Raw genomic sequence first — 17855 nt, forward strand, 5'->3', positions numbered from 1 at the left:
TAATATAATATCAGTGAGCTGGGTTTAGCTATTGTCATAGTAATTTTTAGGCACCACAGTTTTCAGATTATACAGAGATAAAAACGAATTCATTAATTTATGGACAGGATGATGGGCTAGATCCTTAGAAAATGCTCAGAAATTTATATTTGCTTTGTGCCATTGTTATCAGCATATTACACAGGCTGTCTGAATAAGTAAAGGGAGGGTTTTTTTCAAAATAATTTCTCATTAAAGAAAGGGCATTATAGATGGACTGCACACTTTTTCATTAGTAAACCTTCATTCATCTTTCCATATTTGGCATATTTTAAAGTGAAGTTCTCTTTAAAGAGAAGCTCTTCCAAAAGTTCTCATCTCTCATTTTCTTAGTTGTTTTCAACTAGACTTGGATTATTTAATGTTTAATTATATGAATAGAAACTTCTGTAACAGTTTAGAGGAGATGATTCTTGGGACTTAAATGACAGGTCATCTTTCTTAATCTAAGCTATTATATTTGGTTAAAGAAGCATGTGCCATTTTCCCTGTATATTCTCTGTGTTATTTCTTATTTATATAATTTAGAGTTTACAAATTCAGTTAATGTTATACAATTAAATATAAACTTTGTGGCTAACATTGTATTTTCCATTAGAACTAAAACAGAGGATTGGAAGGTATTTTTTCATAGCAGAAAAAAATTTCCTAATTTTGAAATGGTCTATTTAGTTGCAAAATTTATGATTTCCCCCAAAGAAACCATTTCATTTCTTTCAGTTATGGTGAATGGGGAAGCAGTGGTTACAGAGATGTTTTTCATGGCAAATAATATTTGTTTCTAATTAGCACATTCACTTTATATATGGCTCTCTAGACCTGTGCTGATGCAAACTGTACAGAGTACAAATTAAATAACTGCATTGTGGGTGTTCCCGCATTTTTCTTTGAATTACTTCACTTCATTACTATTTGATATTAGAGTGTGTGTGTGTGTGTGTGTGTGTGTGTGTGATGCCACACTTTTCTTCTGGATAACTGTTGAGATGAGTAGTACTCTGAGACATATTTCTTATTCTACAAAGATAAACAGAGTAGGTAGAACAAAATCTAACCCTTTCTTAAGGAGGCAGTGCAATTTTAGGTAACACTGATGTGTGGGATTATTTATCCACTAAATGGCCCCAAGTGAGCAGCCTCAGTCACCTGCCAGGCTAAGTACGAGGGATATTTGGGGAAAAGGAACCATGACTTCTGCTCTTGAGGAGCTTATAGTCTAGTCAGAGGGACATATGATTAAATAGGTAATTTCACTTCCACTTAGCAAGTGCTATTTGTTTTTAATTTATTCATTTACTTAATAGATATTTATTAACAATACCCTTAATTTAACAGCTGTGATCACCTCCCCATTTCACCTGCTGTGATTAAGTGGCCAGAGGTGAGGGAAGGATCAAGAATACTGACCTGGTATTTCTGGGTGAGCAAATAAATGTATATATATATATATATATATATATATATGTAAGTATGTATGAGTATAAAAATACAAGAATGAAAATGAATTGAATGCATATATAAAGATAACCTTTTAAGAGACACTGATATGAGAAGATGGAATTAATGCTTGAATACCTCAATTTTCTCTATCAGGCAACACGCTGCCTATTCTGTTTGGAAAGCATGGGATGGCTTGACACCTATGATAGAAGGTTAGTTGAAAAATACTCGAGGTATGAAAGGGTGAACTAGGCAAATACAGTTTAGAGGACTAATAAGCTGCATTTTTTGTTTTGTTTGCCACAGTAAGGGGGGTGGTGTGTTGTATAAAATTTAAATGTGCTGACGCTGGAATCAGACTCACATTTTAGAACTACTGATAAGCTGTATCCCTGAGGGCAAGACGGACTGCTAAGCCTGAATTTTCTCATTGGTAAGACAGAGATACAAATGGTAACTCTTTTGCACTTGAAATTTTGTTCCTTTTTATTTCGTAATACTATATTTAATTATCATTCTCTATGTATTGAATCAATTTGGCCATATATTTATCTATTTTATCAGTATTTAAAAAAAACTACCGTTGTTTTCTAAATGTTCTTTATCACATATTTCCCTTTTTTCCATTTATTACCATATCTATCTATAATACTCCCCTCCATCTAATTTTCCTGAGTTTATTCTGCTTCTCTTTCTATAACATCTTCAGTTAAATATTACAATCAATTTTCCATCTTTTATTTTTCTAATATAAGCATTAAAGGCTACATATTTTTGCCAAATATTTTTTGCTGATCCCTAAAGTATCATAGTAGTATTATAATTAACCACTCTTAAGCATTTTAAATTTCCACCTCAATTTCCTTTTTCCTCCACCAATTATTTTGAACCGATTTAAAATTCACAAACATATGGATCATTTTAAGTTATATTTTACATTATATATCTAACAACTATAAGCTGTTCATAGAACATGGTCTATTTAATGCCAATTATTTCTTGCAACTTAATTTTGGGCTAGAGAAATGCTTCTTCAAAGTTAACCTTGTTAAGATAAAGAGTCTGATTCACAGGTGGAGAGTTAAGCCTGAGAATGTACATTTAGGCACAAATATGTTACTGCACAAAATTATTACAAAACTTATATTTAGTATCAGGAAGAAGTAAAGTACTTTCAACCCTAAGTGGTATAGAATTAAAACCTATATCTCAAATTGGCCTAAAGAATCAAGATAACCCTCCCATGTGAATGAATATATGTTCCCCAAAGAACCTGAACCATATTTTGAGACACATTTCTATTTGAGAATAAAGCCAATGAGCAGATTATTTTGAATTGGATGGACTACCCGACACAGTACATTTCTTTGAACCTCTCTGTGTTCTCGTGGTTGGATCTGGGAGGACAAAGTTGTGAAAAGCAAAATATCCAATATATGCAATAACACACCTCCAATTCAACAAAGTGCATACACAATGCACTGCTTGTTTACTCTCCCTTCTCTGCAAAATGATTCTCTGCTCTTTTTCCCTTTAGTAACCATCTCAAAAAATGGCACCCCTTTCACACAGTTATTCTAACCATCCAGGGGTTTGTCTGGGTTTCTTCATCTCTTCGACCTCCCTACGTCAAACTGACTACCAGATCTTTTCACTTGTGTTCACTTCATATCTTGTAAATAATATTTCTATTCTATATGTTCCTTCTCTAGCTTAAGTTTTCATTGTTGTTTACCTAAAACTTCCATATTATCTATCTCTAATCCTATCCCCATATTCTCATTTACAATGTCTAGTCAGTTAGTTTCTCTAATATAAAAAATATTGATCGCGTCAATCCCACTCTTAAACCTTTATGGTGGATTAAGAAAAATTTGTTAAACAAGACAGTGCGAAACTCTTCATGGCTGACCCCCCTCCCCGCGCTTCTTCCACTGTATTTGGGAAACAGAGTCATGGACCTCTCAGTAGTTTTCCATTTCCCAATTCAGTGATTATTCTCTAATATTTAAGTCTAATGAGGATGAAGTAACTTTAGGGTTCAAGTCTCTGGATGGAGCGCTCTGTCACTTCTACTACCTAACCATTTTTATTGGAAGCACGTCTTAAATTTGGTTGGTCAGGCACTAGCGATAATGAAACATATTTGTCACAGTCTTACTTTTCATTTCAAATCTTCAAGAAGCTCTTTAGACCAATGGTCTAAGCTATAATGACTCGATTTTAGAAAGCTTTTACACTAAATTAAAGTAATTGGAATGGAAATGTTTTACATTTTCTAAATGAAAATAAATGGTTTAGACCACTTCATAGAAGATAGTTTAAAATATTGCTCTTGGGGGAAAAATATCTAGCAAATATTCTTTCATATTTATAGCTCTCCTACAATTATGTATTTTTTCATTTGTCTTTAGTAGCTTGTATAAAGATTGTTTGGATTATAGTTATTTTGAAACATGGTAATAATTCATTTGTGTGTGAATAATTGTATTGTAACTTAAAATAAAAGTCTAGATTTCCCATGATACCTATCTGACATCTTCATGTTGCCCAAGCCAAACTGTGGACTGTTTGCCTGCGTTTGTAGATATGCCAAGTTCTGGAAAAAATGTGACACGTTTTTCTAAAGCATTAATTTTACTCAATCAGTTTTGGGGAAACATTACATAACATGTTTAACAACTTTATTAGAATAAAACATTCAAACGCATTTTAAAGGCCCACAGTGACACTTCAAAGAAATTTCCTACTTCCAGTGGGCATTTCAAACTGTATCTCAAGACCTGGTTCCATATGGACTTGCCTCTGGTACTGGGCTTATTTCAAGTGGAAATATTTGAGAAGGGCTGTTTTCTATAAAGGAGTTCTTTTAGTCTTTGCTCAGGCATGTCGTTAAGTTGAATTTTATATTCTTGATGGAGGAATATGAAGCAATAACAAGAAATAGGGGACAATTTTTTTAATATTAGATTCCATTTCAGATCTGGTTTTGAATTTAGAGAAAAGGGTCACATACATTAGTTTGTGGAAAACACTAGATATAAAATTACTATACAAAGAGATAGGAAATTGAATTTCCGGCTTCTGGGTCTCCATTTATATCTCTTACACCAGGCAAGTTATGACTTTATAATGTACCCGATCTAACATTCTGCTTGATGAATATATCTTCCTCATAGCTTCCCTAAAATTTAATCTTCTAGGCTTTCCAAGTGTAATTTTGGTGATGGAGAGCTCTAATTTTAACTACATTTGTCTACATTTAATTGATAGATTAAATAGATAGATAGATTAAACTGATAGATTTCTCAAATTAATGATAAATACACCCTTTGGTCACATTCATTCTTTGGTCCTAGTTTAATCCACTTTTTCCTCAGAAATTGACAAGCATCGCTATTGTACATCACAGTTACTCAGGAACTTTTAAAACAGTTGTAATTGCCTTCTTGATCTTCTCTTTTCTTTTCTAAATAGCTCCAATCATATCAGTTGTTTTACATGTAAAGCATTTTGAATCTCTTTAGTGATCCAACCTGTTCTTCTTTTTATGTGCTTCAGATTGGCAAAGACCCTCGTAAATTACAGCACCTATAAATGAGTGTGATTCTCAGAGTATGGTTTTACCAGTGCAGATCAGAGTTTACAGAAGACTTTTCTCCATCTACATCATGTTAAAAAATATAACTATGTCCTTGCTCCCAGTCCAGAACAATTAGACTCTAATATTCTTCTACATCCATTTTTAGTTATTTTAATGGTCTTTTCTTAATCTATGATTCTTAAAATGTTCCATTTGTAAATTGGCTTAGGATTTAGATTGCCACAGTAGAGAGTTACTTGACTCAGTTCCAAACTAAGGTACTGGGGGAAAAAATGGAATCTCTAGTCATTTTAAATTGCTTTACTCTGAACCTAGCAATTAAAAATAATTGCCACATTTTCAGTTTTTTAAGTTAGTCTGGATGTGGCTGAGCTTCTGGTCTGTTACAATAAACAGGAGAAAAATACTTATAATACATTACTTTATGAAGGTTTAAAGTAATAAAAATTGCTTAACTTGGGTAAAATCAGGGTTCTAGTGTTTTTAGTTTAATTCAACAGATTCTTTTAAATGCTTCAAAAAGTCTCCACTGAACTAAATAGTTCTGACTAGCAATCAGCGGCGGTTGATTCCTCACTCAAAAACGTCCAAAAAGACACAGCATGTCTGTCAGCCTTGTTGTGAGGGATTTCAGCGTGGGGCACAGGGGAAGCAGCCTTGGAAAGTCAGCTCCATGAATAACTGTTATCTACCTAGCTAGGTCCATATCCCAACACAAAATAACCAAATACAGTTACTTTCCTTTAATGAACAAATTGAAGAAGGCTCTCATCTTGAAGTTACCAAGAAGTAAACTGAAAACAACTTACCTGGCCATAACCTGGGCCAGCTACTTTCCTCAGTCCTAGAATTTCCCATCAGTTTACAATTTATTGGAAACTCAGCTTATGGGAGAATTATATTTTCCTTTAAAACAGAAACAGCTGGAGTAGAAAAGGACCATAATATCATATATCTTATATATAATCTTTAATAATAACCTACAAATTGTAAATATTAATCTGATTAATTTTCATTTTACAGGAAAACTTGGTTGTGCATGTTCCCCACAATTTAAATTTATCCATATGGCTTGCATGGGTTTTTCATGTGTTGAAATTCTCTCTTATATTTAGATTTCCTTTAGAGAGTTTTGATAATACCGTTCATGAACTACCTACTGCCAATTCTTGCATTTTTGAAACTTAATATGTATGCAGAGGGCAGAAATAAGTGCCTATAGCTGAAATGAAAGAATACAAAGTTCTAGAGATAAATGTTTGAAATGCAAAATAGTTTGGTCCTTTAATCAAACATTTATCAAGTGCCAGTGTGGGTGTGGTACTCAGTAGGACACCAGATCAGGGGCTTTCACTGAGTTTCCAGGCCAGGAAACGTGTGACTCAGCTGTCCTTGGTTCACTCACCTTGAACTGAAAGTTTTTCAAAAATGCTTTTGACTTGAGTTTTTATGTTTGTCAAATTGCTGATGATTATTCTACCAGTATCTAATTATCTTAGCTCATTTTTAAGGAAACAGAGACCTGTTAGAAAATGAATAACTATATTTTAACATGTTTGATTACCATAATAATAAGTTCAACAACAATATCTATTATCTCCTTTGATCTTCCCAACAAATCTATAAATTTGCAACTCTTATTATGCCAGTTTTATAGATGAGGAAAGAGAGGCAAAGAGAATCTGAAGACATACTCAGCATCTCACAGCTACTACATGGTAGAAAAGGCTTTGAATTAGTCTCTCTTCCTCCAGAATCTGAGCATTTGATCACTCTGCTCACTTCTATATTATAATAAATGTGCTGATGTACTTATTATTATTAATGACAATGATCTTTTTATTTTGTTATAAGTGTTTCCCCATTTACTATTTTTTTATTAAACAGATATACAAGAATATGGGAGGAGGGGGTATTGAATGAAGGCAGTCAAAAGATACAGACTTCCAGTTACAAGATAAATAAGTACTACAGATGCAGTGTACAACATGATCAATATAATTAACACTGATGCACATTATATATGACAGTGTTTAAGGGAGTAAACCCTAAGGGTTCTCATCACAAGGAAAAATACTTTTGTCTTTCTCCTTTCTTCTGTATCTGTATGAGATGATGGATGTTCACTAAACGTATGGTAGTAATCATTTCATGATGTATGTAAGTCAAAACTCTATGCTGTACATCTTAGTTGTATGTTAATTATATCTCAATAAAACTGGAAGAAAAAAGAATACTTTAAAAGTGAATGAAAATTTAAAAGCTATGGCAAAATGGTAACAATTTTCAGTTCAGGATATACAATTATTATGTGTATATTATTTTACTTTCATCAAATTGTTTCATGTCTGATAGTTTTTGACTTATAATTACAAAGCAGCATCAATTTTACAGACCCTTAGGCAGATCTTTCAGATGTTAGATGGAACTTCTCATTTTCCAGTTTTATTCCACAATCATGTCTTACTCTGAATTTCTTTTATATTATATTTTAAAAATTAGTTTAATGCACAGCTTGTGCAACTCAACCACAAAAAAACAAACAACCCAATCGAAAAGTGGGCAGAAGAACTAAACAGACATTTCTCCAAAGAAGACATACAGATGGCCAACAAACACATGAAAAGATGCTCAACATCACTAATTATTAGAGAAATGCAAATCAAAACTACAATGACATATCACCTCACACCAGTCAGAATGGCCATCATCAGAAAATCTACAAACAACAAATGCTGGAGAGGGTGTGGAGAAAAGGGAACCCTCTTGGACTATTGGTGGGAATGTAAATTGATACAGCCACTATGGAGAACAGTATGGAGGTTCCTTAAAAACTAAAAATAGAACTACCATACGACCCAGCAATCCCACTACTGGGCATATACCCTGAGAAAACCATAATCCAAAAATATACATGCACCCCAATGTTCATTGCAGCACTGTTTACAATAGCAGGACATGGAAGCAACCTAAATGTCCATCGACAGATGAATAAAGAGGATGTGGTATGTATATATAATATATATATATACATATTATACACACACACACACACACACACACAATGGAGTATTACTCAGCCATAAAACAGAATGAAATAATGCCATTTGCAGCAACACAGATGGACCTAAAGATTATCATACTAAGTGAGTCAGGAAGAGAAAGACAAATACCCTATGACATCACTTATACATGTGAAATCTAAAATACGACGCAAATGAACTTATCTATGAAATGAAACAGACTCACAGACATAGAGAACAGACTTGTGGTTGCCAGGGGTGGGGGTGGGGAGGGATGGACCGGGAGTTTGGGGTTAGCAGATGCAAACTAGTATATATAGGATGGATAAACAACAAGGTCCTACTGTAGAGCACAGGGAACTGTGCTCTACAGAATATTGAATATATTCAATATTCTGTGATAAACCATAATGGAAAAGAACATTGAAAAAATAAATAAAAATAAAAAATCAGTTTAATGCAGAGAGCATGAAAAGAGACTGCAGGTTCTGGAAATAGCATTCAAGCTGAAGAACTTCAATTTTTATTTTGTTTTTTACATCTTGATGTGAACTCAAGTGCATTGCTGTTAAACAAAAACTTAGATTAAATATAGATATTTTCTAAAATACATTTCCTCCCTAGATGTGACTCTGCTTCCTAATCTAAGTTGCTAATCTTCATCAGTTAAAATAGATATTAGATCTACAGAGTTATAAAGACAAGTGAAAAAAAATTTGGGTAGGAAACATGATGGAGGGCAAGTAGCAAAATCTCAATGAGAAAAAGGACGAGTGTGTCAGCTGTGAGAAGAACCTGGAAGTGACAGCTGGAGGACGTCAAATACAAGCCTCTTCCAGTGGCTGGGTAACCACGGAGAGAAATAAGGTCACCCAGAACGTGCAATGTTTAGTAAATTCTTTTCTTTTACATTTATTGTCATTGACTGTATTCAATTGATATCTGTTAATTAACTTCTGCATAAAAACATGGTAGATTATACCTATTATCACTGTAATTGTCATTAATTGTTTAAAATATTTTATATTTTTTATTATAAATCAAGGTTTGCAGCAACTGTAAGATTTTAATATAAACTATTTCTAGGGCCATGTTGTGTTATGAGTGTGGAGAATTTATGCAGAATCAAAATATTCTTACATAAAGAAAACAGTATTGTCTAAGAATTACAAACCCTTAATGTCCATCTAGCATGGATATTGAATGATTCCATCCTTCCACCATGTTATTCAAAAAAGGTTATGAAGAGGATGACAAAAATACCCCAAGTAGATTGCTTTAAAAATAGTTTGAGGGGCTTCCCTGGTGGTGCAGTGGTTGAGAATCTGCCTGCCAATGCAGGGGACACGGGTTCGTGCCCTGGTCTGGGAAGATCCCACATGCCGCGGAGCAACTAAGCCCGTGCGCTACAACTACTGAGCCTGCGCGTCTGGAGCCTGTGCTCCACAACAAGAGAGGCCGCGATAGTGAGAGGCCCGCGCACCGCGATGAAGAGTGGCCCCCACTTGCCACAACTAGAGAAAGCCCTCGCACAGAAACGAAGACCCAACACAGCCATAAATAAAAAAAATAATAAATAAATAAATAAATAAATAAATAAATAATAAAAATAAAGGAATTCCTTTAAAAAAAATAGTTTGAGGGGAGCACCCTTCTGTTAACTGGGGTGCTGTCTGATTCAAGAATCCTTGAATAAAGCCAGTTAAATCTTCCAAAAAAGTAGTTTGAGGCCAAGAAAAAGTAGGATAAATAGTATAATATGTTATATTATCAGGTTAGGTCTGCATATGTATTCTTCAAAATGGTTACGTGTTGGTTGAAAATTAAGCAGCACAGATATTTGCTATCTTCATATGTTTAATTATAGTAATTTCTCCATCCTTATATTAATTGTCTTATATTTTACAATGTCTTTAACTTATTAAGATTATTATATACGTATTTTACAAAAACTTCTTTCCTAAATAAAATTTGAATCACCCTGGTCTCATGGAGAAAAATCTAATAGTCATAAATAGCACGGTTATTACAGCAAATCTTTTAAAAATTATAATTATGTTTTAGAGGAAATTGTTCTGAAGTGAAAAAAAAATAATGGAAGCAGCTTCAGTTTAGAAAATAAGGATGCTGGAGCCGAATTAAAATACAAAATATCGAACCATTATTTTTTCCAATTACAATTTGAGTATTACAGAAAATGCAGTGTATTTGCTTATTTTCATTCACCAAGTATATAAAGATAATGGTCAGAAGGGGGTAGAATAGAACAGAATAATATAGAAGATAGTATTTGAAATTATAGAATCCATGAAGTTTTGGAAATATAGATCCAAGATGGCCCAATAACTGACTACCTGTGAAGTCCCCAAAACATATATAATTTTCCAAGAAGTTTCTTCTTTTAAGGCAGATATTACTAATAACATGAGTGTATAATTCATAAAAGAATAAATAAAACTGTGAAGAATAAACATAAAATTATTCAAACTTACTATTGGTAAAATGCTCAATACTTGATTCAGGCATATCAGAACCACATGGGAGACAGTTTAAAGAAGCTCCCAATGGCCAAATCTGGAGAGAAAAAAAAAGAGCAATAATAATGATGGTAATGGATTATAACCCTAGGGAAAAATTTAATATTCATGAGTCGGTGCTGATACAAAGAAATAACTGACTAAATAAATAAAGGGGGTGAAGGGACAGTTCCTCATGACAGCAGAATTCCAATCACAATGGAGGATTGATAGGAATATAAAATCAACATTTGAACACTCATATTTCCTGCAGAAAAGAATTATCAATGGATGCTAAAATTAAAGAATGAAAGTATGATAAGAAATAGATTAATTGTATAATCACAAACTCTCTTGCAAGAAAATACTTGTTAATTATAAAGGGAAAAATCACACGAAGAAATCAGTCCAGACTCCAATTTAACCAAAAGATCACGCTAATCCCAATGATGAGAAACATCAGTGTTGTCTAAGGGTACAGTGTCACACATGGGCATCATCCAGTGTTCATTCATGAAAACAGGTCACACAAACTCAAACCCAGGGACACCTACAAAACAGCTGGCCAGTATTATTCAAATATGTCGAGATCATGAAGACAAATCTCTTCCTGATTGGAGGATTCTAAAGGTGACGTGAAACTAAACACACTGTGGGATCCTGCACCTGAAGAAAGGCATTAGTAGGACAATTGAAAGATGTAGTAAATTCTGCAGATTAGTTAATAGTGTTGAATGGATGTTAATTTCCTGATTTTGATAATTTCATTATGCTTATATAGGTATTAACATTTGAGGAAGCTGTGTGAACTGTAGAGGGGAACTATTTTTCTGAGTTTTGTGACTTTTCATTATTCTGTAATGATTTCTGTATAATGCAAAGCTAAAAAATAAAAAAAATAAAAGACAGTAACTTCCTGATGACTTTAGCTTTGAGACTCTAATATGTTCAATCTTGTTCTTTGAAAGATTACCTATGCTAGGATTTTTTCCCTATGCTACCTCAAAATTTGCTAATTTATCTTGCTAACTATCCAAATACTGGATCAAGATGATTTAAAAAAACAATATTTTCAACAGTCATTTCTAAACATCTAAGTAGGTGCTGTGAAAGTAAATTAATAGAGGCTAGGTCCCTGTCCTAAAATAGTTCACAATTTAACTAGGAATATGTAGGATGTACATGTTTAGAAAGTTATATGATGCCAAAATGTAGTACACTGACAAGTGCTTTTGGTGTACAGAAGAAGAGTTCGGTAAACTCAGATAACTGAGGACAGCGTCAAGTTCAAGTTGATCTTAGTGAGGCAGGATGGAAATTAACCTGAATGGGAAGGCAGGATCACATGGTTTGTAGTAGAGTATTAGGTACTCAGACACGTTTAGAAAATTTTGAGTAGTCAATTGGAATAAGAAATAATATTCTTTTGGCAGTAATAATTAAAACAAACTCACATATGATTTGTTATGAAATTACCCTGTGACCATACGTGATTAGAAAATCACCTACTTATCACATTAATGAGGTATTTTCTATCATATAATTCAGTTTAATAAATGTGAAACAGGCCTTTAAAGACGATGTAAACTGCCCAAGGTCACACGGCTACCTAAAGCGGCAGAGCCGGGTTTATTTGACTCCAGAGTCCAGATTTTTACAAACAGAAAAAATGCCGCACTTGAGAATAAAGTTTCTTTTTCTGATGTAAGGAGATGTGTGCCCCAGAGGATGAATCCCTGTGGAGGCGTGGAAGGAAAGCTTTGTAAGTCACCAGCTCTTCTGTCTGAGACAGAAGGTCATCACCGCTCTGGTGTCCGCGGGATTTATGAAAAGAAGCAGCAGGCCATTCCACACAAACAGCAACCCTTGTCGCTGTGACCTGGATGTGCTCAGAGGCAATCGGCTCAGTAACAGTCTAGGCAGACAAAGTAATGAAGGCCTTGTGTGTTTGAGGACCTAAAGCGATGCGGTGTCAGGACCTGGAGAGGCGATGGAGGGTTAAAAAGTGGTTGAGTATCTGGGTGTAATTACACATCTAGATCACACTTTTAGGGAACATTCTAGAAACTGAGAGTTGCAGACATGTGTAATCCAGGGAAGGTGTTTCGAGTTCAGCGTCAGATGTATTGAACGTGAGATTCATGTAGGACATCCAAACGTAGGTGTTAGGTAAACTAGCATCAGAAGAGAATGATCCGTGTTTGGACGTGGTCATCAGTAGATTAACGAGCTTAACGCGTTATTAGCAGACACAACCCAATTTCCACGACCGCTCTGTAAGCTCAGTGAAGTGGGTCCCATCATACCTCTCATGAAGGTTTATGTGGCAACAATACATGGTCAGATAACTGAACTCATAAGGCCCTAAAGAGAATTCTAACGTAAATATCTTTAGGAAAGGGAAAGGTACAGCACAGCAAAAGACAGGAACGCAGGCGCGCAGAGATGCCAGCAGAGCACCTGGAGTGAATTGTCTCCTGACCGCCACGCACCGGAGCCTGTAGGTGTGGGAATCCTGCTCTCGGGGAAGCAAAGCGGAGGCTGAGGGAGGACGTGCCCTCCAGAGATAAGCTCTCCCCTGAGAGAGAGCCGCGTTTTGCTGGCACTTTCCGAGCCCCGCTCTCGCGGCAGCACCCTGCCGCCTCTGGTCCTCCTTCCTGCCCTAAGTGATTTCACCCCCCTTCCCTGGGCAGCCTCTGTCGCCCGCAGGAAACGCGGGCTGCAGATTTCTGAAGTCTTCCAGAGTGTACTTCACCTCGGAAGTCCTGGGTCTTCCTGGGGTCCGCAGCCCCTCCCCGTGCCACCCACCCAGGCGGGTATCCCGGCCGCCCAGACCACCCACCGCTTCCAGGGCGCCTCTCACCTCCTCCGAGCAGCGAGCAGCGCGTCTGTTACCGTCTGTTACCGCTGAGCCTGGGGCCACACCTGCCCCTGCTCCCGACACACCTGGGCAGAGCGAGCTCCTGCGGCAACATCCGGTTCACGACGTCAGCCGAGTTTGCTTGCTTGATTTATTCTCCTGGTTGTTTTACCTGGTATTTGGTAGGAGAAGGGGAAAGATTGAAAACTAAACTTCTGCCATTCTCGTGCTAGAACTTGAACCATCAACTGCGTCAAAGCTGGGAATACCTATTTTCCTAGCAAGTTACCTATTTCACAGAAGCGTTCAAATTTATTTGATAAAATTGTGCATCATTAAATAGGATTTTTAAGTCCACAATTACATTTGATTTCTAAAGGACTTTGTTTATATAAATTGAACTCTTAACAACCTATATTTTAAATGAATATCCAACTTTTGAAACAAACGGCCCTTCCCTACAAACATGTTATGATGGAGGGAGCTCACTGATGTAAGTTTGCATCTGTGTGTACTTGTGTGTAAGTACCTGCACATGTGAATGACAGTAAAACAAGCTTAGATAATCACCTACCACATCAGTATCCCACAAATAAAATGTTCTTACCACTTGCTCAAATATACCTTATTAAATACAGCTATAAGCTAAAAACAAAACGAAACAACCTTGCTTTTATGGAGAGGCAAAGACACAATCTAATTTCACTAAGGGGGTGACATTATTTAACTAGATATTGAAAGCATAAATGTACTTAGAAAAATCTGTAATTTTACTATACCAATTATTCCACTTTTTAAAGAACATCATCAGTTCAGCTTCACAAGTTCTTTAAAAATAAATGCTACAAGAGAAAAATTGCACTTCAGCGTGAAGAACACAACAAAGAATATCTTTCATCTCCTGTCAGGAAGCATTTTTGAAAACAAATCATCCAACCTCGTGTGACTTCAAAAAAGTCATCTTTTCATGGGCTTCCCTGGTGGCTCAGTGGTTAAGAATCCACCTGCGAATGCAGGGGACAGGGGTTCGAGCCCTGGTCCGGGAAGATCCCACATGCCATGAAACAACTAAGCCTGTGCGCCACAACTACTGAGCCTGCATGCCACAACTACTGAAGCCCGCACGCCTAGAGCCCAAGCTCTGCAACAGATGTCACTGCAATGAGAAGCCTGCGCACCGCAATGAAGAGTAGCCCCTGCTCGCCACAACTAGAGAAAGCCTGAGCAGTAACGAAGACCCAGCGCAGCCAAAAAAAAAAAAAAGTCATCATTTCAGTAAGAAAAATCCAAAAGCATGTCGTACAACTATTTGTCACTACAAGAACGGCTCTGCATAGAATACGCATATCAAATACAGTTACATAAGGCAGCTTTCGGGATCTTAGTTCCCTGACCAGGGATCCAACCCACACCACCTGCAGTGGAAGTGCGGAGTCTTAACCACTAGACCGCCAGGGAAGTCCCCCATAAGACATCTAACTGGGCAATTGAGATTTGTCAAAATCATTCTTTTGTACTTGATGTTTGAGAAATGGTACCATATGTTAAAATGTGTATTGTGAGTCCTATATAGTCATTTGGAAATACTTTGCCTCTATTCTGATAATAAATGTAAGATATTAACATGTCTGTTTATTTGTAAGTATCCCAAGATGTTGTGCGCATACAATTCTATAAAGTGAAAACACTGCACTGCATTATCAGGAGTTATACAGTGGCTTATATTGAGTGAACGGGTATTTATGTTGTTTACTTTAAATCAGAGTCTTGCAACAGGGTCACACTGCGATGTACTAGGTTGGAAGAATAAATTCAATTTGAAACTGTGCAAGAACATATTAGTCAGGAAAAACATTTTCTTTTGCCTATTTCAAGGAATAGATATTCTGGCAGTCTGAGGAAATCAGTCAAGAATTGGATAACTGCTATGCTCCGAAGATCAGGGCTGTGTCATTGCTGACAGATGTCAGCATTTATGCCTGTGGACCCACCACCTTAAATAACAAGCATCACCACAATTTTGCCCAGAGACGAAATTCTGTATTCTTCAAGACGTCCTTCAAGTAACCAAGTTTGGGATCATCAGGGAGATATTAAAGAAAAATGATTTAATTCAAAGAAGACTGAAGGAATTCATTTAATTAGACCTAGACATTTTCCCTGGTTGTAACCAAGATATTTATGTGTGTAATACGATTTTTATATATATAAATATATAAATGATGCTATTCTATATAGCATCTAAGTTACTCCTTTTCCATGTTTGTTCCCACAGAGATAGAACAAAAGAACTGCTCCAGCCAGATAAATCCCCTTCTCCCCTGGGCACCCGCCGCTCCCCCATCTATTTGAGGAGCAAATGCGTCAGGACTGCACATAGTACGCCCTTAGAGGAGATAAGTGACTCTAGGCTTTTTCTTCATGACGAGCCCTTTGTGAAGGCCTAGTTTTTCATTTTGACATTTTGTTTTGTTTTGACTTCAATATATTGCTGGTGCTTTCGTAAAACACAGTCATTACGCATTGCTATTACTGTTTACTGGTGGTCCTTTCCTGGGTCTCAGGTGGTGTCTAGTCACTCATACACATCGTAGGCATCCTAAGACTCAGCCAAAGACTCCAGGGGACGCCCTGCAGATCAGGAGAGCACTCTCTGCCCTTCCTCTCACATTTGTTCTTTTCCCTGTGAATTCTAGCCACCTTGATCCACTCCAAATCCAACCTCTTTCTTCTCAAATCAGGAAATCACCAAGCTCTGTTGGGTTTCTTTTCCTGTCCTGTGTCCTCCTTGTCGCAGTTGGTCTGGGCCCCTCTCCCAGGATCACAGCTCTGTTCTGCCTGTTATGCACCAACTAGAAAGTATTGTTTCATACATATTGTCTGTTTTTCCAATCCTTTAATGAGGGAGGATAAATTTGGTTCCTAAGAGTCCATATCAGGCAACAGTAGCAGATGTGATGAATAACTTTGTGCCAATAAATATGACGATTTGAATGAAATAGGCAACTTCCTCAAAAATGCAAATTAACAAGACTGACAGAAAAAAAAGACACAAGTTGAATAGTTTTGTATCTATCAAAGAAATAAAAACACATTATTAAAACTTGCCCCAAAAGAAAACCCCAAGTCAATTAGTGATTCTTCTTGTTTAAGGAACAGATGCCTCCACTCAAATAAAATGTTCTAAAGAATAAAAACAGAAACACTTCTGAAATATTTTTTAGGAGGCCAGTATAATACTGTTTTCAAAACCTGAAAAAGTATAACATAGGAAATTATGGACAAACTGCTTTTATAATACATGCAAAATCCTAAAGAAATTATTAGCAACTTTATTAAGGTGATATATAAAAAGAGTAATTCCTGACAGCCAAGTGAGGTTTACTTCAGGGATGCATGGGTGATTTCACATTCAAAAATCAATCAATGTACTTTACTTTTTAACAGAAGAAAGGTGCAGGAAAAGGATTGGAAAAGGAAATCTATTAGCATAAAAAGTGTACTTAATTTTCTGGCACTGTTTTGAATTTTCTATCAGGAGTTAATTTTGAAATATGATACAAGATTTTACTATTTACTTCCTGACCAATCAGAAAAGATTGCCTCAGTAATGACATTAGCAGAAAACACTTAAACTTTATTCTTGATGGAAGAAATAATTGAAGATCTCTTTAAATTCTGTACAGAGAAATTGTATTTTTATTTGTTTACACTTTAAAAAATCCATTATCTTTAGTAAAATGTTGCACTTACTTCAGGGAAGAACCAAACTACCGAATTACTTGACAAAGTCAAATCTCATATAATATACCTTTATAAAATCATGGTTTTTTCTCATTTATAAGAGATATAACTTATTTATGTGGTAACTTAATTAATGTCTTTATTCTCTGCTAAAAGCAGGGTCTATGAAAAAACGTATTTCTTATTTTCAATCAGCAAAGTCCCTCCAGCACTTTAGCAGAGGGCCTGCAAGATAACAGGTGCTCAATAAGTGATTTTGGAATGAGTGGAAAAAGGAGTGGAATAAAATGGCTTTCCCTGTCTGTGGTAAAATTAACGTTATGACATTCATAAAAGGTTTTATATTAAGAGAGTTTGTGTATGAAGCAGTGGTTTATTCAGATGTGTGTTTATTTAACATCTACAATATGCTGGAAATGTGAAGATAAAACATTCAGTAAGCACCTAATTTTTATTTTTTGTTTTCTTTCAATGTTATGTTTTGAACTAAGTTTAGACTTACAGAAAAGTCACAAAAATAGCATTAAGAGCTCCTGTTTACCCTCACTCAGCTTTCCCTAATGTTTAAAATGTTATATAACCCTAGGACAATTACCAAGACCAGGAAATTAATAATAATAAATATTAAT

The sequence above is a fragment of the Balaenoptera musculus genome, chromosome 6 (genome assembly GCF_009873245.2).
Source record: "Balaenoptera musculus isolate JJ_BM4_2016_0621 chromosome 6, mBalMus1.pri.v3, whole genome shotgun sequence".
In the NCBI taxonomy this organism is placed as follows: domain Eukaryota; kingdom Metazoa; phylum Chordata; class Mammalia; order Artiodactyla; family Balaenopteridae; genus Balaenoptera; species Balaenoptera musculus.